At 44.7% G+C, this 21745-nt stretch overlaps 1 pseudogene; it reads left to right on the forward strand.

The window, feature by feature from the left end:
* Positions 1-3646: 3646 nt before the first annotated feature.
* LOC115322636 lies at positions 3647-20105 on the forward strand (annotated as a pseudogene).
* The last annotated feature ends 1640 nt before the right edge of the window (positions 20106-21745 follow it).

Raw genomic sequence — 21745 nt, forward strand, 5'->3', positions numbered from 1 at the left:
AGTTTTGGGGAAGCCAGTATACGTATCGCAGTGTGCAGCACAAGAAAATGCTCATACAACATGTCAGGAAGCAATTCGCGAAGCACAACTGGGCCGACATACAGGAGGAAGGTACGGAACTCTGTAGCCTTCCACCTGTCGAGCTCGTCTGTTCCCCTAGGTCGCCTTTGGAATTGGACAGGAAAGTTCATGGCACAGGCTCGTAGGCTGTAATCAAGGCGGCTGCGCTGCTGACGTCCAAGTCTCGTTGTATGTCCTGTGCTGACCAGTTTCGCAGCAGACGGCGCATTACTCCGAGGCACACAAGGTGCATGTAATCCGTAGGGAAGAGTGCCACAAGATCCCCGTCCAGGCAGGTGAAGGGAGAGGTCCCCTTGTGGTGATGCTCGTCCTCCTGTGCGCGGAATGATGAGTCTGTACGAAGTGGTGAAGTCAGGTGTGGATATGTCACCTTCCCATCCATGTAGACACCTCTCACCGTGCAGAGCTCACAGGCATGGTATCCCGTGTGGCCAATAGTCCGCTTAACGAAACTTCTGGCTGAAGCATCGCAGATCATAGCCGAAAGGGTGATGGGAACATTGGTACCTTTAAAGATAAGGCTATCTTTTGCGAGCGCTTGTACCTCCTCCAGAAAGGGGCGCAGATAAGATTCCAGGCACGGGGGCTTTCCTTTGCCACAGAACAAGCTCACGATGAAGGGAGTCGAGTCGCCAGAATTCGTCACCTTGCATAAGATGGGCCAGAAGCACACTTGCGAGCTCTTGAAAAGTGGCAGCCCATCAATATTGCCTTGCAAGATGACTTCACGTGGCGCGGGAAGTTTCCTCAACGCATCGCGAATTCCTTCTTCTAGGGCGAAATGGACAAAGCCAACATCGTTGATTCGGGTAGTTCGCTGCGTACCCATGAGGGTTCGCGGATCCCTTGGGACGTCTATGCCTTCTTCCCTGGAGAATGCGGCGAGGTCTTTCACGCTGGCGTGTGTCAAATTGTGTTTTTGGGCTATACAAGCCAACTTCTCGCGAGGCGAAAGAATTTCCGAAGACCCGGTGACAGCATCAGCGCTGTGACAACTGTCTGGCGTCGAGTCGGGTGCTGAATTCCTCTCGAGGTTGTCTTCCTGCTCCAGAACCGCGTCGTCGACGTCGGCTGAGCAGGACGACGTCACACTCTGGCTCGTCTCACCTTCCAACGATGTGTGCTCACCGCAACTGCTGGAGAGATCCTCTTGTAAGCGCCGAGCGTCGATATCTACAATTTCTTGCACCGCTCGGTCGTACTCTTTGCGGACTTTCCTCCATTTTTTCCATTACTCATCCTGTGCTTGTCCCGTGTTCGAAACCTTTGACTTCACTTACACAAAATAAATAAATATGTGAAAGCGCTAGCGTAACAAAAAAGTCAGAACAGCGCGCAAACTACACGTCTATGCAAAAGTGAGCAGCCATTAGTGGTGTCGACTGCGATGCAATTTCCTCTTAGCTTTTTTTTTTTTCTTTCCTTTTGCAACGTTTAAGATTTCATTTTAATCACAAAATTGGGCTATCAAACAGATCGCCCAGATTGCCCTGTAGCAGAACTCGGTGGATTTAATTTTACAAACGGCAGGATTGTGTGGCTAGGTCGCCAGGTGACGCGAGCTACCATCCAGATCTAGAATTATGGCATGTTACGCGTATATAGGGGCTTTATGGTTTTCTGGTGCGTCACGCCGGACCTGACCCGGACGGACTCGAAGCCAGCGGCCAGCACGTTGCGCGATGCCTCCAGTCACGTAAGTTAATGAAAACGTTTTGTATTTATAAATTGTGCCATTTTCGCAGAAAACTTGCTCGTGTTCGCGCACGCCGTCCGGAGTTCTGACGGGATTGGCAGACAGACAGTTTTAGTGGAGCGTACGCTAGGATTGCGCGCCTTACTGGCGCCTTCTCAATCCACGCTGAAAGTGACGGCACAAGCTCGCGCTAGTAACGCTAAGCCCTTACGTATGTACAATCCGGGATTGCACCTCCGCTAACGCTGCTATGCTTGGGCCACGACCGTGACTTGGGCACGGGTCGCTGCGACTAACATGACTGCAGTCTTCGCCGCGAACCATGCCGCAAACTACTCCATGGCGGTTTACGAAAGCCGTCTATTGTAATTTGGGCTTTTGTGTAAAGCGAGAGAGAGAGGTGAGCAAAAGCGGAATCATAGCCATTAATCGCAAAACGAGACAGATGTGGTCCAGCGGGGTGCATTGCGATCGGCCGCAACGCACAGATATACCGGGTTTTGACAAGGGGTGCCGCGAAAGTTTGTCGAACCGGATTTTAGGTCGAACTTCGGTGTTCGACTCGTTCGAACCGGTTCGACGAACCTTCGAACTTTTAACGAGATTCAACCGGTTCGACTCTGGACAATATGGCCAGAATATCGAAAAACAGAGTATTAAGAGGGAGGCAAGCGACAAGGCAATGCGATCTCAAGGCAGAGCAGCCAGGCGAGGGACAGTCTCTCCCACAATTCCTCGCGTGCGGGCCGGGGCGCTTAGGAAAATTGCGAATCGTCTATACATCCCTTAATCATCACTATCCTATCCAAAGCTAACTGGCCAGCCTGTCGCGCATGCGCATAGCACTCGAGCCTGAGTCGAACCTTTGTCGAATTTTTCACAAGAAGTTAAAAAAAAGTCGAACCTGGGTCGAACTCGAACCTTGACCGGTTCGCGACACCCCTAGTTTTGACATGATTTAGAGCAGTTTCCACGGTTCTGCATTTTGCTGATCTCGCTCGCAATTTACTGCTCTTGCAACTCCTGTCCCTACAGATGGGAAAATATTCAGTTTTGAGCTGTACAGGTATCTAGCGAAGTGTGTTCCAAAATAAAGTTTCGACTCTAAAAATTGGCTGCGAAAATCAGTGACTCGGCATATCAAGTAGAAACTTACCTCGAATATGTCTTACTTGTCGAATTACGCATTAAAAATTTAAGTCCCAATTCCGAGTACAAGAAAATAAATAGAAAAACAAAAATGACCTATGCTTTCAAAAGGGCTAGTTTTAAGTTTTTTTTTCTGTTTGATGTAAAAATTTGAAATTTATATGTGTAAATATAACGAGTAAAATAGGTATTTGAGGTAAGTTCTGTAGATGGCACTAATAAAATGCATATTCGAGGTAAGTTTCAACCTGCTAAGTTGAGCCGCTTATTTTCTCGTGTCTCAAAATAAAGTTGTATGCAGCTACAATTAATGGCCCTTCGAGCAGCAGCAACTCAACGTGTCACGTTGAAACTTACCTCGAATACATATTTTACTAGACATACTTACAGATTAAAAATTCAAGTCTCCGTTTCAAGTAGGATAAAAAAAATACAGACTAATTTGGGGCATTTTTGTACTTGGAATTGAGATTTAAAATTATAATGCGTAAATCCGACTAGTAAAATCTGTATTCCAGGTAAGTTTCTACTTAATACGTCGAGTCCCTGATTTCTGCGGGCGATTTTAAAGTCTAAACTGTATTTTGAAACAGCCTGTATTTTGAGCTCTTTTACACTGTTTACAGCACATGCTCAGAACAGTTTTCCATTTACGTTCTGCCAAGATCAGCAATCTTAACGGTGTGACAAGGCATACTCATGAGCAATGCACTCAGCTATGGCCGTCAGTGAATACGCCCTATAACAATGTCGTGTTCCTCAAGGACTTCTTCATCACTTCTTGGGTATGCCTCCTTGCGTACAATACGAGGGAAATGTAAAGACACGTCTGGTGACGTAATAATGTCGTCTTCATAAAGTAGTCCTTCATCAGCTCTTCGGGAACACATACGCTATGAAGACAATGTACAGGTATGCAGCGTGGATTCATTTGCTCTACAGCCGAAAGATCTCGGCCTGGAGAGCAAGCTGTGGCCGCGAGTGAAAATTATATCCAATACAACCTGATTCTAAAGGCAAGTTATGTCACGTGCAAGCGATTAAATGCTTACAAACCTTTAAATGCCCTTAACCATCTACTAACGTTACCTGGAACTACTTTAAGAAGTCCAGGAGCCGTCAATCATTGCAGCGAGCACTGAGAGAGTTACCATTGTCTCACTCGTAGGTAAGACTTTTGATGTTTGCATGGAGGCTGAATCGCAGGTAGGCATTTTAACGGGTAAAAGACTGAGCGACGGCAATCGCTCATGTTCGCCTGGAACAGACGCATAAGTGCAAAAAGACGCAGTTGCTTTTTGCTAGGCTAGAACATGAATAGCACACACAGATCAACAGGAAAGACCTGCATGCTGGTCTCTAGAAGTACAGAGTGCGCTCACTACTTCTCTTTTCGGCCAATGAGTGAAGTTTCTACAAATCTAGAACCCAGCGATGAGAGCAACGACACCGACCGATCGTCTTAGCTTGGCCTCTCCCTCGTCAAACCGCATACTTGCAGTTCGGGCTTTATGACTTGCTTGCCTTTAGGATCAGGTAGTCCTGGAAATTGGTCATTTTCACTTGCAGCCACAGCTTGCTGTCACCTAGCAAAAACAACATGCTACGTTGCCGGACATGTTTCCTCATTCTCCTCGTATCGTGTGCGTACCCGGAAAGCTGATGAAGATGACATTGCTACACTGCCAAACATGTAGAAGAATTGTCAGGTTGTCAGGGCAGTATGGCCATAGGAACATGACTGTTTGTTAACATAACCACGAAGATGGTGCTGTTTCCAGAATGCACTGCCGCAAGCCGCGAGTGGATACAACCTATATTTCTCCAAAAAGCCTATACAAATGGAAGTTGCAGCTTCATCGTAACACTGAATTGCTCTCAGCCCTTTGCCGTCGCATGAACTCGTAAAATTTGTTGGCAGTGAAAGAGCTTATTGATATGAAAGAACATAAGAAGTGCAACCGGGGAAGTGGAGGCCAGGCGACAGTCCTACAAGCCCACAACTAAAGCACATAACTCTGCATAAAGCACCAAAGCAGTAGTAGGTTATGACTAGGGTTCCATGTTTTCGGTATTCTCCAAATTCGTGGGTGATTTATCGGTGTTTCTTTTCCCTTCGAATCGGTGTTTTTAGGTATTTCAATGCTGGAGGCAAATCGGTGTTGATTGGGCTTGCATTGTAAAGTGACCATATAATTCCCAAAGAAAATCTTGTAATTTTTAGTTCATAAATTATAATATTTTCTCCAATAATGCTGGTAAAGATAAGAGAAAAGAGCACGGAGCAAAGAATGTGGTTTCGACAGGAAGGAACAACCCTAAGGACAGTTAAGTGTGGCTATTTTTTGGGTCAAAAAGAAAGAAAAAAAGAGTAGGGTGGAAGACTTTTTCCCGCGAGGCAGATGTTTTTGTTGTTTTTTTCCTTTAAGGACAGCTAAAATTGGGTCTTTTTCGGTTTTCTCCAATTCAGAGAAAACCGCCGTGGTGGTTCATTTTCGGTATTTATCGGCATATACTGAAGACGCGGAACCCTAGTTATGATCCACAACACTCACATGACTCACAAATACATAAAAAATGCAAACACCCACCATTTTCGCCACCGTCCAATCCACCCGTCAACACATGGGTGCAATTTTTCGCTGTCCATCTCAGTGCTGCACAGCAAGAATCTAGTTTTTTGTATCAGAGTGGTAGGACGTCATTTAACCGCCCTGCGATGATGCCAGTGGCGGTTGCTACGGTAATGTTGCCCATCAGCACGATTTTGCTAGCATTTTGCTCACATGTGTCTCCACCTTTATTTAGCTCTACTGCAGGTTTGAAGCTAAACAGTTGTCATTCATAACTGAGAAACGTGAAATTAAAATGACATAGCTTGGCTTGTGTTTCTATAACTCGTAATGTGCCCCCCCCCCCTCCCCTCCCCTCCCAAAAAAGTGCTTTTCATACTTGTGTACTTTCATGTGGTCAAACTAGTAATTTGATGCTTATTTCGCTGCAGGGTTCTTAAAAAGAACTACTACGTAGTCAGGTTCTACACTGAAAAAGACGTTGTAAGTGCGGTCCCGCTAAAATGGATGCGAGGCACCGACTATTGCTTGTGGCCGCCAAAGGACCTGGCTGGTTCCAAACTCCTGGACGCTGCGGAGAAGGGCATGGAGCCCAGCAAGAACTGGAAAATTTTTCCAGTCATAATAATGGGTGGATCTAGTAAGTACATACTGTAAAAATTGATTCCAGTGTAGTAAAAAATGTAGCAGAGATATCTCTGCATTGTTCAAACGGTTCTGTCACTGATCTCTGATGATTTTTGGGTTGTGCTTCCCTGTTCCATGAATTCGAACACCAGGAGTCCACGATCGACTATCAAACCTTGTTCTAACATGAATTGTCTAAAGTGTTTGCACAGCCGGGGGATATACACCTTTTCGAGAAACACTTGACCTCAGGGTCTACAAACCGTTTTTGAGCCCATTCACTGGGTTTGAGGCTAGACTCTCACCAGCATCTCTGCTAACCCTAACCTAGTGGACTGCGATTTCCATAGGCGCAGCCTGTGTAGGCACAGTTTCAAACACGGCTGGCTGATAAATTTTTGCTTTTCTCGCTGTACTTTGTCTTTCATTGTGTATGGATATTCCCGAGGACATAGAGAAAGCATTGTACCACATTTGGAAAAACAAAAAAGCAAAAAAAGAACTGCAAACTATTTTTGTTGGGTACGCACGTGACAGAATGAATGCAACTAAAATGTTAGCTGTCCTTTTCTTTTTACTTTAAGTTTTGACGGCGCCGCCCGATTAGCCGTGTATCAAATGACAGAGTGCTTAGCTATCCAAAATATTTTACAAGAAAACATAGCTGAAAGACGTGCATTTTCACGCTCACAAATAACGGGTTTACCGATGACCGTATTCAAACAATATATTCTATGTACCACACGATGCAGCGTTATCTGAAAAGACTTAATTTGAGAAAGATCTAAAATAACACAAAAAAAGCCTGTGGTGCCATCCGATCGTCAAGATGCGACGACAGTCGCATCTTGACGATTGGATGGAATACAAGATGACTTCATTTTGGGGCACGTTTTGGGGAGAGCTTCTTTTTTTTTTTCCCATTAGCACCGAGGCAAAGGAACGGGCATGACTGGCTCCAACTGGAAGGACTATTTTTGACTATGACTGAGATGGACTCTATGCGGATTTTCTCTGGGAGAGGGAATCGCGTCGAAGGCCGTTTGACGTTCTTCCTCTCCTTCGTTTCCTGTGAATGTCGAGCAGAAACGCTTGAATGGCAAGCATTTACTCCTATTTATCACAGCAAAAGATACCACAGAAAGGGTACGCAGCATGCATCAGGAAAATTAAGTGGAAACTTTCAAGAGGGGCCAGAAAATGTTGAATGCAAAACTGCAAAACATAGGTAGAGAATCGCGCTGAGGGGGTTTTCACAGTCCGAGAGAGTGGCAGAAAATTTTTAGCTGATAGGGGGGCGCAAGAGTCGCACCAGCCGCATCAGCATCAGCAACATGGCGGCGGCCTAGGAGCATTTTTTGGAAAGGTGTATAGTATATGCGGTAAAGCACATTTCGTGCTTGATCGCTATTTTCTATCAAAGAATTTTCTTGGAACTTTTTTGGAAGAATAATTGGGCTTGCTGAGGTGCCTTGCATTTCATTTGTGCACAATACTTAGGTCGCCATAACACAAGGGTTACTACGCCTGACTCCTGAGCTCGCTATAGGAGTTTACTATAGTCACATAGCAACAGACTGTGTGTGTGCGGTGTTTCGGTCGAGGTTCTCAATGTCATGCTCATGTTCTGAAGCAAACTTCCTGTCGTCATTTTGTTAGGTTATTTCACCGCATTAGTTTACTTCCTACTCGGTTGTGGCACACGTTTCTCCAGGTCAACAACTACTGGGTGTTAGATTAAAAAGGGAGGGGGGGGGGAGCTGGTATCAGTAGCAGAGTGGGCTAAGTGGACACCAGTTCGGAGCATAAGTGTGAAAGCCTGTGGTGTACAACTATTAGATAATGGGTCATATCCCCACCCCTGCTTGTTTAAATTTGGACAACCATCATACCGGCGTGTAGCTCAGGCACGTAACCAGAGTTTTGTTTCGGGGGGGGGGGGCACGGGCAATGATGACAAAATGCTGTATGAGGGGGAGGGGGAAGAGGAGGCCCCAGCAAAATGGAAGATTTCGGGGGGGCCCAGGCCCCATGGGCCCCTTCCCTGGCTACGTGCCTGGTGTAGCCGTGTATCGTCGCCGTGTGATGCACGTTCATGACCGCAGGCTAGCAGTTGTACTGGTTAAATCGCTCATGTACAGTGTAATCCAGTGATGCCCTACACTGGCTATCCAAAGTTACATTGTCTCAACACTAATGTCCAAGTTGCTTTTTGCTTCTTTTCCCGTATCTCAACACTCCCCCCCGCCCCCCCCCCCCCCCCCCTCAATAAAGAAAGACTGATGTTTTTCTCCCTGCAAACTTAAACTATGCATCAAGATGGTTGGTTACTTATTTTTAAATAATATGCCACAAACACAGGGGAGAGTACAGTGGGAGATGTAGACAGGACATACACTGCTTCCCGTTTACATGGTGCTGGCAGTTGGAACCAGATGCTGAAGCTTCAGAGCCTGCCGTAATTTTCTTTAAAAGTTATTAGTGATCTTTATAAATTTTCAATGACAAAAAGACAGCCAACAAGGACCACCAATACAGGATGACAAATAGTGTGAACTAACAAAAGTGGTTCCCATTTTTTTTTTGTCTTTAGGCACATACAAGAAGGCGGATTCGAAGCTGAAGGAAGCCTTGATAACCTCTTGCTTGGAGTCGTCGGCAGCCTCAGGTAACTACCAGGTTCAATGGAAAATTCCTTACTGATACTGTGATAAACAATCTCTATCATGGTGCTTACTCCTTCTAGGCGATGACCGAGAAAATATCCAACCATCAAACATTGAAGTTGAAGAGAAGTTCCCTCTCCCTGCTGCACTTAAGCATTGCTTATAAAAATTATTTTGAAGTGTGTCAAAACTGCCTGCAGAAGTTACAACTTTGCATAGAATCCAATATGAGCAGGCTTGTGCAACCTGCCTGTTTGTAAATGCCTAGGTGGATGTTGAAATTCTTTCTTCACTGCTCCTCAAACTGAACGCTGCCAAGCAATCGCCACTTGCTGCAGTAGGGCACTATTTTTGCAAGTACTGTTCCAACTGCTCTGTCACATGTGACAGAGCAGTTGTTACATGATGTAACATGCACAATCTTTAAACTGCCAAAGATATACTCAGTTCAATCGTCCCTCTGACTGAAAGCCAAAGTGATCATCTTTCAGAAACAATCGCAAGCCTCTTTGCAGACATCTGACTCACTCCCTCATACTATAACACCGCTGGTTGAATCGTCTGTTGTGGTATGGAGTTGCCACCTGCTTGAACTTTGTTTTTGAAACCTTCCAATTAGAAATCAGAGACATAGTTCCAATAGAAATATCAGAGGAAATCGGAGACATAGTTCCAATAGAAATATCAGATAATGAGGTTAAAGGGATACTGAATCGAAATCTGTATTTCTCAAAAGGCAGTCGGAGCGTTGAACAAGAGGCTACAAACCCCAGGACCTAAATAACTTTTATATAACAATATAGTATGGACCACTTACAACGTAACCGCTTATAGTGCAGGACCGGGTATGATGAGGCTTTTTTAAACCAGTGGTTCGCCTCCCATAGAACTCCTTGTAATTACATACCGCTTAAAATGCAGGCGCGCGAAGGGAAATACTGGTTATAGTGCGGTTTTCGGAACAGCCCGGCGACCGCGCCGACTGACCGACGCAGAGAGCACGCTTCTCTGTGCGACACTAGAGAACGGCGCGAGCCGCAAGCGGCACTCGCAGGGCAAGGAGGTTGCTGGGAGAAGCGAAGAGAGAGGCTTCAGTTGCCATAGCGACGGAGGGACGCACGCACGTGTCGTTCACGTGAGCAACGGAGGGACGCACGCACGTGTCGTTCACGTGAGTGCATCCCTCCGCTGCGTTGGAAATGTTGGAAACAACCGCAACAACAGACCAATCGCAGGTCGAGGAGAAGTGTTCGCGCGCGTTGCATGCCGGTCGCGGGCCGGCCGGCCGGTCGGTTGACTCCTTCTACCCGCAAGCATGGCGTCGGTTTTGATCGTCGATGTAGATGGCTTGGTAGAAGCTCATCGTTCCGCGTAAAAGCGCTATCCTTGACTGTGAATTTTCGTTGTGTGTCGCTATGATAACCCAGCACGTACTAGAAGGGAAGATCCGCCTACTCGTGCGGCGATGTTGTGGCAGCACTCTCAAGACGGCAGAAACGCCCGTGGCGTCGTGTTTGTTTACTTCGACTACAGTGGTGCTTTCTAAGCATTTCTGTTTTCGAACATCGCCCGGATTTCTTATTTGGAGCATTTCATGCCTGTGCTCAAGTGTAAGGTATTACTGGCGCGTACCGTATAGAGGATGCAAATTTTCACGCGTTTTCATCGCCGGAAAAAAGGGAATAGGGTTAGCAATCCTGAATGCTCGCAACGTCCGTCCGCTACCCGCGACGCCGTTAGAAGGCTGCGCCAGGCAAAATTCGCTCATTTCTTTCAAAATGTGTGACACACTTGAGAGAGAAGTGTATTAGTCTGGTGAAATAAAGACTTTCTTCAAACTAAGCTTTATTTTTCATCTAACATAAAATAAATTTTTCTACAATGGTAAGTTGTCTGATGGCATGCATTTTGGCCTGAAAAATTGATGTTTTGGTTATAGCGCGGTACCGCTTATAGTGCGGATTTTCGCGACATACGTTATATGCGGTCTATACTGTATCTTAAATGGCTTGCTGTATTTCTAGAAAAGAATGAAGTGATTGAGCGAAGTTGGCAGGTCATTTAACATCATGTTACCAGTCTGATGTTGCATTACCAAGCTCCCTCAAAGCTTGCTAGCCCAGCAATGTGGCATCAGAGCAGCCACCAGTTTCGCTCAACTGTGTCATTCTTTTCCAAAAATCCAGCCATTTGTTCGAGATATTGTTGTAAAAGTGATGTCTTGCGGTTTGTAGCTTGCAGTTTAATGCTCCCACTGCCTTTTTTGACGAAATACAGATTTCGGTTCAGTATCCCTTTAGGAAAAATAAAAAGGGCTGCCGAAATTGCTGCTGGCACTATGCTGCTTCTCAACGAAATACACTGGCATTTGACGCATCATTTCCGACACTGCAAATCAAGCGGTGCAGAAATCTCTCTTGTCCCGCGAGCAAGCACATCAAGTAACCCAGCATGTGCATGTACGACATGAACGCATACATGTAACGTGACATGGTGGACATTTGGTGTTGCGCGTTAATTTAACGCAGGCGTATGTTTATTCCTTTGGTGGAGAGACCGTGCAGATCAACAACCTATCTAATGTATGCAACATAACTTGGGTTCACAGTGTTCATATAAATCTAGTAAACTCCAAACAACGCTCGCTGGTACAAATATTGCGAATTCGGATTTACCGGAAAAACTTCGCATTCCGGGACCCTACTCTCCCTGTGATCCTCGAAAACTTTTCCAACTTCTTTGTTTCTGATTTGCACTCTTGTATGTTCCACTTTTGTACTTCCTTCTTTTTTTTTTTTTTTCCTAAGCTTTTTATAAACTGTATTTTGGCCCTATATAAGATGAAGCACATATCCCACCTTGATAATAGTCGAACCAAGGTTGAGCAAGTTAATTTCGCCCTCTTGTGACCTTCATACCAGATTGTTTTTTTGTGGGGTGTTGGTTTGTCTTTCTCTGGCGTCCTTTTGTTGAAGATTAAACCTTTGCACAGATTTCCGAGGGTGTATGTACGATCACCTTCTGTCACGTTGCACATTTGATCTGGGTTCTCCCCATAAACAGTATAAACAGTGTGATTGCATAAAGGATGTTCTTTGTTTTGGTGTAGCGTGTTGGAGCACTGCTTTCACGTACTTCGACTGTGGAAAGCATGCCTGCATGTATTAAATATTGTAATAAGCAATGAGTTTCACCACAAGTGTTGGAAACAATAACTGGACAATAAAACTGTCCGTGCTGTTTAAAAATCTTTTACTTCTGTTCTCGCACATATCTTTATAAAGACCAATACCCTATGGCACTAGTAACACAAAGAACATTGAACTATCTGCCGTGCACTGAGAAAGATTCGTGTGCCATGAATGAACGCTCTAAAAAACTCAGAACTTGAGAAGAAAAAAGAAACCTCGGAAAAACGTCCTCCGAATTTAGTACAAAATACACTCCAAAAAGAGAGAAGTCTAAACATGGCTCACAGTGTTAATGTTGGGCACATGGCAACTGAGAATTAAATGTTGTCTATGTCGTGTTATGCGTGTATGCTTTCATGTTCATACATATGCTGGGTAACCTAATGTGCTTGCTTGTAGGACAAGAGAGGTTTCCGCACTGTGCACTGACGTAGAAACGCTCGGCAAGGCTGCTATCCCCATGATTTGTAGCGTCAGAACCAATGCGCTAAATGCCAATGTATTTCGCTAGAATCAATGTAGCGCCAGCAGCGATTTTGACACCATTTTTGTTGTCTCGGTCCGTACTGAGCCTCAGTTCATACTCAGACCGCACATAGGTTGCAGGGGCCACTAGTTGGTTCTGTCTTTAACGTTCATGGTAAAGTCCCCCATCACAATCAATGTCACTGTATGCTGTCCTACATCACTTTGGTCACTGATACATGCACACTGTTGAGCATCTGGCATTGTACAAATGTTCAGTCTGGCCACAAGTTATTTTTCTATGAAAGCGTGCGGATGGCGCAAGAGCTGCCGAGCTGTGCACTCATTCTTCAAAATGTTTCTGAAAACGATGTAGGCTAACTGCATACCTTGGTCATTATTAAACCTTAGTGTGGTATAAAGACTGTTAGTAGCACTTGCAACCAGTGCTTTTCTTTTTTTTCTTTTCTCTAGCCCCAGGTTGGAAGGGACCTCAAGGGGCTCGAGCCTCAAGGCCAACACGCAAGGACCTACCAACTGCAAAACGGAAAGGAGGCCGAGAGGCTCCACCTGCAACGCGGAAGGGAGGCCGAGATGCTCCTGCCCCTGCCCCAGCTCGGAAGAGAAGCCGTGAGGCCCCAGCCCCAACAGGGAAGGAAGGCCCAGAGGGGGCTTCAGCGGGAACCGGGCAACGCCATCAAGCTCTGCAGAAAGGAGCTGAGGGGTGCGTTATGGATGGTAAGCTGTGGACTGGAAAACGGATACAATACTCTGCTTTGCAGGCAGTGTGTATCAGTTACTCTACCAGTGTGTAGCTCACTGAGTTTCGCTGGATGAAATAATGTTGGCATTAGCGGACACCACGCCAGAGTTTTACAATAGCGTTTCTCCACCTGAATTCAAAGCACCTAAAACGCAAAGCTCAAACAAGATGTAATCACAGATTTCTTTGGGCATGCAAAATGTTTTAGCCATAAAAAAAAGCAACAATTTTGACTTAACTCCTTAAAGTACACATGCATAGGAAAATAACATTTTTTTTAAACGGCTTAGATGGAAAAAGGACGCCATAAAACGAATTTGCAACGAAGAAAAAAATGTTTAGAGCTATATTTACGGCGAACGAATTTGTAGTTGGCGCCCGCGGGCACCGCGGAAAAGTGGTCCGTATTTATCACGTGACTGGTTCTTATTTATCACGTGGTGCTTGCGTTCTTTCGGAAGCCTCCTATGGCCTCTAAAAGTAACTTATTCATCTTTGTTTGAAGTATAACAAAAAACTAAGATGAATAGGTAACTTTTAGAGCCCAAAGGAAACTCCTGAAAAAGCGCAAGCAGACGTGATAGACCTGTGCGCCGGTCAGACGACTGCAACGGCGCCCCGAAGCAGGCGAACTTGTGCGGCGGCGGCGACGGCGGCGTGGAGAAACGCGTTGAAGCGGCATTCGCACAACGCTCAGCGTGCGACGGCGACGCGGCGGCGCGCGGGCCTACCACGTGACTAGCGGCGGCTCCAGTGAGCGCCAACTACAAATTCGTATAGCGCCGTAAATATAGCTCTAAAAATTTTTTTTCTTCGTTGTAAAATCGTTTTATGACATCCTTTTTCCATCTAAGCTGTCTAAAAAAAAATGTTTTTTTCCATTGCATGTGTCCTTTAAGTGCCACATTTTGTTTCCCCAAGGTACCTTAAAAGTGTAATTTTTTTTTTAATTTTATTTTTCTCACATATAACACATATAATTTGAAAAGTTTATTACAAAGAATAGAAGTGTAAAAAATATTTGCCAACTAATACGAGTGCTGCCATCTATGATCAGTGCCGCCAAACTGCACGGACCAGCCTTGCTCGTCCGTGGAATTGAGGGCTACCGAAAAAACCACTGGACGAGCTGAGCTCGTTCATGACTTTTTTAGCCAAAAAAAGGCCGACGAGCTCAGCTCATCCAAGGCACTTAAGGGGTTAAATAAGTTTTAAAAATTGGTTGGATAGGCAGGTACGATGGGAGCTGGCATGTTTCTTAAAACAAGCACTGTCGTACTGCTTGCACCGATAAATTTTTGGCTCTTTCGCCTACCTTGCTGCATCTTCAAAACCGTTTGTGGTACACACCTCTTGGACTAGAACTAGTAGGGGTGCCACGCCGTTCAGTGCCAAAGACTTGCATTGCGGTGCTCTTTGAGCACCGCATTCCAGCGTTTGCATGTTTCGGTTCTGTACGTTGGTACTAGCAGCGTCATGCACAGGCAACAGTGGTGACTTTTGTGCAATATCTAGCAAGCGCGGCAAGCTAGATGCATACTGATAGCGCTGTCAGTAAGAATCACCTGTCCATCTTTACATCGATCAATCCTATCTGCACCCATGCGCGGGAACTGCTCCGCTTCGCTTTACGTCCGAGCACAGCGGATGCTACAAGACAACAGGGTCAATCAAGCAGTGACAAAAGAGCAATGTCACTGTGCATTTTTCGCACCTGATTGGATGGTGACTTACTCCATGACGTACACATTGGCGCTCTTTGATTGGCCCTGTCGTCTCATAGCGTCCGTTGCGCTCATACTTAAGGTAGAAAGGAATGTGTAGGCCTAAAACGTGCGTCAGTATGAATCGCGGAGCAGACAGAACCGACGGTGCTCTCAGTTTCCTGCGCTTGCTACAGCTATTGGGTTGGTGCCCGAAATTTTTCGGCTCGCTCGCAAAGCATTGGCAGGATAGGAGGCTCCGCTACCGAGCCACGAAGTGCTTCTAGTAACGATGCTAGGTATGTAGGAAAGTTGCTGAGATTTATTAAAGAAGGCAGAGTAAAAGCATTCAATATAACGATCTGATTGTTTTTGTATCCAAAATATAGGCTTGGGAAAACAGCCCTCCCTGTTTGCCTTTGTGCTATTACATTTTAGCCGTGCAGCCTGCACTGCGAATTCAGTCTTCCTACTTTGCCAGCTGATCTTTGGAGGTCATTGGTTTATTCAGTTGCGGTTGTTTGATTATTTCTTTAATAAAACTGTTGTGTACTTACAGGATTCCAAACGGTAGCACTAAAGGTTCTACTCAAGGTCCAGGAACAAAACAAAGAAATTTTAGAACAAAACAGTTTGATAATTAGGCAACAAAATGTCATCCTGGCGAGGATCGAAGTCCTGGAGGAGGGTCCTCGGCAGCCAAATGAGCCTCCCCCACCTGAGCTGCCAAGGCTACCATTAGAAACTATGAAGGAGTTTGAAGAGGTCGAGGGCTCTCTACAAAGTGCCACCCTGAGAGTTGCCTTGGTAAGTATATTTCTGGCATATTTATGTGAAAATTATGCAGCCTCATGGATACAGTAGAAGTTTGCTGAAACCTTTGTCAGAAGCCCATTGTATAAATGTAGGATCCGGAAAGGTTACAGAACTTGCAGTGCTCTCGAGGCCCAATGTATGAGGCAGGAAAGAGCTCTCATACAACAATTAATTTAGTGTGGATGTCCATCGGCTTACACCTAGAAAGCTAGAAATTGCAGTGGAATCTCGGTTGTTAAAACTCTTCATTCTAACTTGCGAACTGATGGAAGCAATGGATCCCATAAAAAATGTATTGGAATTAGAGAAATCTCAAAAATAATTCAAAGGCACAACAACAAACAATGTTTAAATCATAGAGGGTTCTTGCTAGCTCATACTATCAACCAATTTTGTGAGGACGGAAAAAAAAATAGCAGCAGCCAAAAAATTTGCTGATTGCAAAATTACCTAGGAAGTTGCTCAGAGTTCCTTGTCTAATGTTGCTCTTGTGTGCGACGATATCTGCCTGCCTTTGCGCAATGGGCGGTCGGCATTCAGCTAACTTTCTTGCTGCGCGAGTTTTTGTTGCATGATTCTATCATCCATTAGCACCATGTGCAAGGCAAAGCCCACTTTCAGCACACAATCAAAACATTGGACTCCATTGCAGATTACTGCGCGTCGCACAGAGCAAAATAGAAGTCAGAATTTTCAACCTCCAAAATGTAACGACCAAAAAGAAGTTTTTGATGTTGGAACGAAGCCTAAGGCAACGTGAAGTGTAAAATGTCTTACTGTACTCTCTCTGGCATTATGCAGCACATTAGCACATCAATCAAACTTTGCATTCAAACAAAAAAATGTCATGCTCCTCAATTTCGGTTTAACTAGATTCCACTGCACTGCTTGAATTTAGGTTTTTAAAATACAAGTTCCCCTCTGGAGCTCTTCACACATTTATTTTGTGTCAAATGCTATATATGTGTTATAGTTGTGTTCAGGAAAGCTGGGCATTGTGGCATTGAGCAGTATTTCGTTTCAGCATTCACATCTGCATCACTCAAAAGTCCTTTGATCAGACAAAAAATCATGCCTAGCAATTTACAGCTGAGCTGACAATTTGAGAGACATGGTAGAAAAAATAAGTTAACTATCAAAATGGCGCCAAGGTCTTTAACTAGCGACACTCGCAAAATAGAAGCGGAACCAAAAACATAAACATTTAAAATTGTGTCCTGTCTTTTACAGATTGATGAACTTTAGTCTTACCGGGATTGACCAACAAAAAGTTTGCCGAGCACCACACGTGCAGTCAGCGAGTGACCAGATATTAAAATATAGGTTAAAATCATCAAAGAATAACAACCTAGATGCCTTTACACACGGTTCAATATCGTTAAAGAAACATTGAAATTAAAAAACATTCAACATTCTTTTTTTCCTGCCGGAATGGGTCAGGCATCTGTTAAAAATAAAGTATGGTAGAAAAAGATTTTTTTTTTCACGCAATATTCACTCTGCAAATGCAGTTTGAGTTTTATGAGCTAAACCGAAATTTAGTTATTTTTGAGCGTCACACCGAAATGTACAGCTATTTCTAAGGTCGCTGGCTCTAAGGCAGTTGCGGTTTCAATTGTTAATAATTAAATCGTTGTTGGGTATTGTGGTAGCCTTCTGATGAACTTTTGTGTTTACAAAACAAAAAAATTTAATTAAAGCTATTGTTCTATGTGGGAGCGATCTTGGTGTAATGACTGTATAGATGGTAGTTTGTTTCGCAAATAACAAAATGTGGTTGGCGGTATATATATATTACATGAAAAAAATTTTTTTTCTACCATAATTTTTTTTAAGAAATGCCTGACCTGTTCCGGAACTAAGAATACCGTAAAATACCGGGCAAGCGCCCACTCAAACTTTAGAGATAATCACAAAAAAATCTGGGATGGGTGCTTGTCCGGTCATCAGTTTTACATATCAATGTATTGTGCATATTTTTCAGGTCTTACAAATTTGGGAATGGGCGCTTAGTGTGGAATGGGCAAATGCGCAATATTCTACGGTATGATTTTTTTTTTTTTCAGAGTCTTTTTAATAAATATAAGGAACAATAGTTGTCCCAGGTTAGACCCTCGGGGGACACCAAACAAAAAAAAAACAGAAAAACTATTCAAAATTCACACACTGCTTTTACGGTCAGTAAGATAACACTGAAACCAGACGAGTGTAGGAGGAACACCATAGCAATATACCTTATGCAGAGGATATTTGTGGTTACGGTGTCAGGTGCCTTGGACATGTAGAAGTAAACTGAATCAATTTGCCTCTGAGTGAGGACAAGCGGCACGGAGTAGTCCAGGAACAAACAAAGCATCGATTTCAATTAGTCTGAGATTGCATTATTTTGTTCTTTAAGCTCATGAAAAGCGTAAAATATGATTATACAACAGCTACGGATTAAGCCGCTGTCAGCTTCAATGTGTGTCTTTTGAAAATGCACTGCACAAGGTGTGTTCGTTTGTTGCTAGGACCTGTATCTAGGTACTAGAGAAGGTTCACTATATGCATGCATTTAGGCTGAAGCCCCAAAATAGTCACCAAAAATGTAAAACTGGCAGTTATATGTCACTACCCATGGAATTAATGCAAAGTGTGCCAGTTTTCTGTTTTGCCTACTTTAGGCCTTTTTAAGTCTAAATGCATTCTTCCTATTGTGAACTTTGCTAGTGCCTAGAATTTCAGGTCATAATTACACAACTTACAAATCTGATTATTTGCTGCTTGCTACCGTCAGTAATACTTGTCACTTGAAATAGGTTTCTTCCAGAGTGTATAGACCAGGGGTGCACAACATGCGGCCCGCGGGCCGCATCCGGCTCACAGGCACTTCCTGTGCGGCCCGCGGACACGACACTGCGAGATATGCTCAAGATGGCAACCAGTGCGATGATGCCAGATACTGAAAACCTCTCTGCCAGTTAGTAAAAACCTAAGCAGTTGCCAATAAATGTTTTTTGGCCCGCATAATTTTTGAGTTGTACAGCCCTGGTATAGACTCTCTCTCTTAATTTGCACAAGTTGATCGTTTCAATTAAACCATGTATCATTTAGTGCTTGGTCTAGCTCTTTATATTTTCCAAGTCAAAACATTCATAAGTTCATCTTTTTGCAGAGAAAGCAACTCTCAACCCTCGGCGGGACCACCCTCTCGAACGTTGTGCGCCTCGTTATGGAGCGGACAGTCCGCAAGGAGATACAACTGCAGTTCAGCCTCATGGGCCGAAAGGGCAAGAGGTCCTTTAAGGGCACGAGGCTGTATGATGTGGTCCTTGGTAATTGCTTTATTTTTACTTTTCTACTTTGAGACTATTTTGTTGTTTCAGGATATGCCCGTTATCAGTAATGTGATTGCCGCGCCATTTGCGCCAAACTGCACCGAAGTGCTTATTTTGCCACATCTTGCTACATTTAGCCCAAATGTGAGGAACCGGCGCCAGCATTGCGCCGTATCTTGATTTCACTCTTTTAATATAGAGCATATAATTAGAGTTCCGCGTTTTTGGTTTTTATTTTTTCAAAATTTGACGTACCTTTTTCGGTGTTTATTTTAAAATTCAATTTTAAAATAAACAGTGTGCGTAAAAGCACAAAACAGTGTGTACTTTTACACACACTGTTTTGGAAACAACATTGCTCAGTCGACTTTAGGATTTCTTGTACTTATTGCATTGGTGGTTTATTTTGCTAACATGTATCATTTCAGAAGTTATTTGTTCGTCATCTTGGGATTACCTTCTTGCCCAACACTAGATAATGGTTATGCCATCGGTAAAATGCTTCGCGATTCAAGATTTTTCTTGTGGATATTTTTACAGCGGCTGTCCGTGCCAGGCTCTGCAACCTGAGAGGGGGGGACAAAAGCAAGGAGCAAGAGCCGACCAACACGATACAAGACATCGAAAGGGCCCTTTCAAAGTGGCTGGCATCTGCAGCCGACAGGGAAGGAGGCCGGCAGCTGCGGCCGCCCCCAAGGGCAGACCCGTCTCCAGCCCGCATCGTCATCCAGCTGGCAGTTCCCACTCTGGCAGCCGACACCCGGATGGTGGAGCCTGTACTTCTCGCCATGTTGGGAGTGCTCGCAGCCCCCTTCATGTTCCTGGCCCCCATACTCCCACCCGCCCCCTCAGCGCTTCCGGCCCCCATAATCCCACCCGCCCCCTCTACGCATCTGGCCCCGAACTCCCACCCGCCCCCTCCACGCTTCCAGCCCCTGTTCCCCCCTCAGCCCCCTTTCTTGCGGAAGCCCCTCCCAAACCCCCTGTCCTAGTCCAAGGTGGTCGGACATTTCTGATTCGCCTTGAAATACGTCTGTAAATAGTTGTAAATAAAGAGTTCCACATTTGATGTCATAGTCATTCACATTCTTACGTATTTCAACAACGGCCATTTCGATCCCAAAATGGATGAATGATAACGACCACGAAACAGTCCAAAGGACGGCTGTAAAACGGTTCAAAAGACGGCCGAAAAACAGTTGACGATATTGGTCAGAAAACGGTTGACGATATCGGTCACAAAACTTTCACCGTGATCGGTTCAAGTTATTGGACCGATCTGGAGCCGGGGTGCAAATCATTATGGGACCGTTATTTCTTAAAACTTTGACCGATATTGGTCCGTCATTTGTCCAATATCTTTGTGCTGCCTGGGTATCTGATATGCGAAAGAAAAGTAAATTTACTGTCAAAAATAAGCCCTAGGAATTTATGTTCAGGTTTCGTTGGAATTGAAGCGGATCGCATGGTCAACGAGGGCTTCACTGAAGTTCCCCGTAGGCGAGGAAAACAAACAGACACTGTTTTTTCAGGTGAAAAGCTGAAGCCGTTCTGGTCTGCCCACTTGAGCAAATTGTTAATTGCTAGTTGGACCCTACGTTCGCACAAAGCAAGGTTGCAGGATGAGACGGATATCTGAAGGTCGTCAACAAAAAGTGAATACTGTACAGATGGTGGAATGGCCCCAGCTATTGAGTTCATTTTAACTATAAAAAGGGTCACACTCAAAACGCCTCCCTGAGGAACGCCATTTTCCTGGCAGAACTCTCTAGAGTAAGTAGTGCCCAATTTAACACGGAAGATACGCATCCCCAGATAGCTCTTGACGAATGCTAGCATTCTACCACGAATGCCAAAACTATACAGGTCTTGCAGGATGCCATGACGCCATGCCGTGTCGTACGCCTTTTCCAAGTCGAAGAAAACAGGCAGGCAGTGCTGCTTATTTACAAAAGCGTCACGTATAGTAGTCTCCAGACGAACTAAATGATCCATTGTAGACCGTGACGAACGAAACCCACACTGGTATTTGTCAAGGATATTTTCTTTTTCCGAAAAATGCATGAGTCGTTTGTTAAGCATTCTCTCCAGAGTCGTACTAAGACAGCTTGTTAGCGCTATTGGGCGATAACTGGTCGCGCATGATGCATCTTCTCCAGGCTTTAGCAAAGGGATAATAGTGGCCACTCTCCATGAGGATGGAAATGTGCTCTCGTGCCAAATGCGATTAAACAAATACAGGACTATGTCAAGTGTAGAGGGGTGGAGATGTGTAAGCATGTAATAATGAATTCCATGTGGTCCTGCAGCCGTAGGTTTAACTTCATGCAGCACCCGTTCTAGCTCACTCAGCGTAAGGCGCGAGTTGTAAGCTTCTCGAGCACCACCGGATGTTCGAACAGACTGCCGCTCTGCCTAACTCTTGTGTTTCAGAAAAGCAGCTGAAGAGTGCTCGGAACTAGAAACACGTTGAAAGTGGTCCCCAAGGAGATCTGCCTGCTGTTCAAGGCTCTCGGGGCAAAGTCCATTTGCAGAAAGAAGCGGTACTGAAAAAGCACGGTAGTTCCCATTGACTTCATGAATTTTGTCCCACACTTCTTTGCTAGTGGCAGTGCTGTTAATTGAGGATGCATATCCTTGGAAACTTTTACGTTTAGACTGGCGGCGTATGTATCTCCCACGAGCCTTCATTTGTTTA

Source organism: Ixodes scapularis, unplaced genomic scaffold (assembly GCF_016920785.2).
Source record: "Ixodes scapularis isolate PalLabHiFi unplaced genomic scaffold, ASM1692078v2 PGA_scaffold46__3_contigs__length_2488377, whole genome shotgun sequence".
Lineage (NCBI taxonomy): Eukaryota > Metazoa > Arthropoda > Arachnida > Ixodida > Ixodidae > Ixodes > Ixodes scapularis.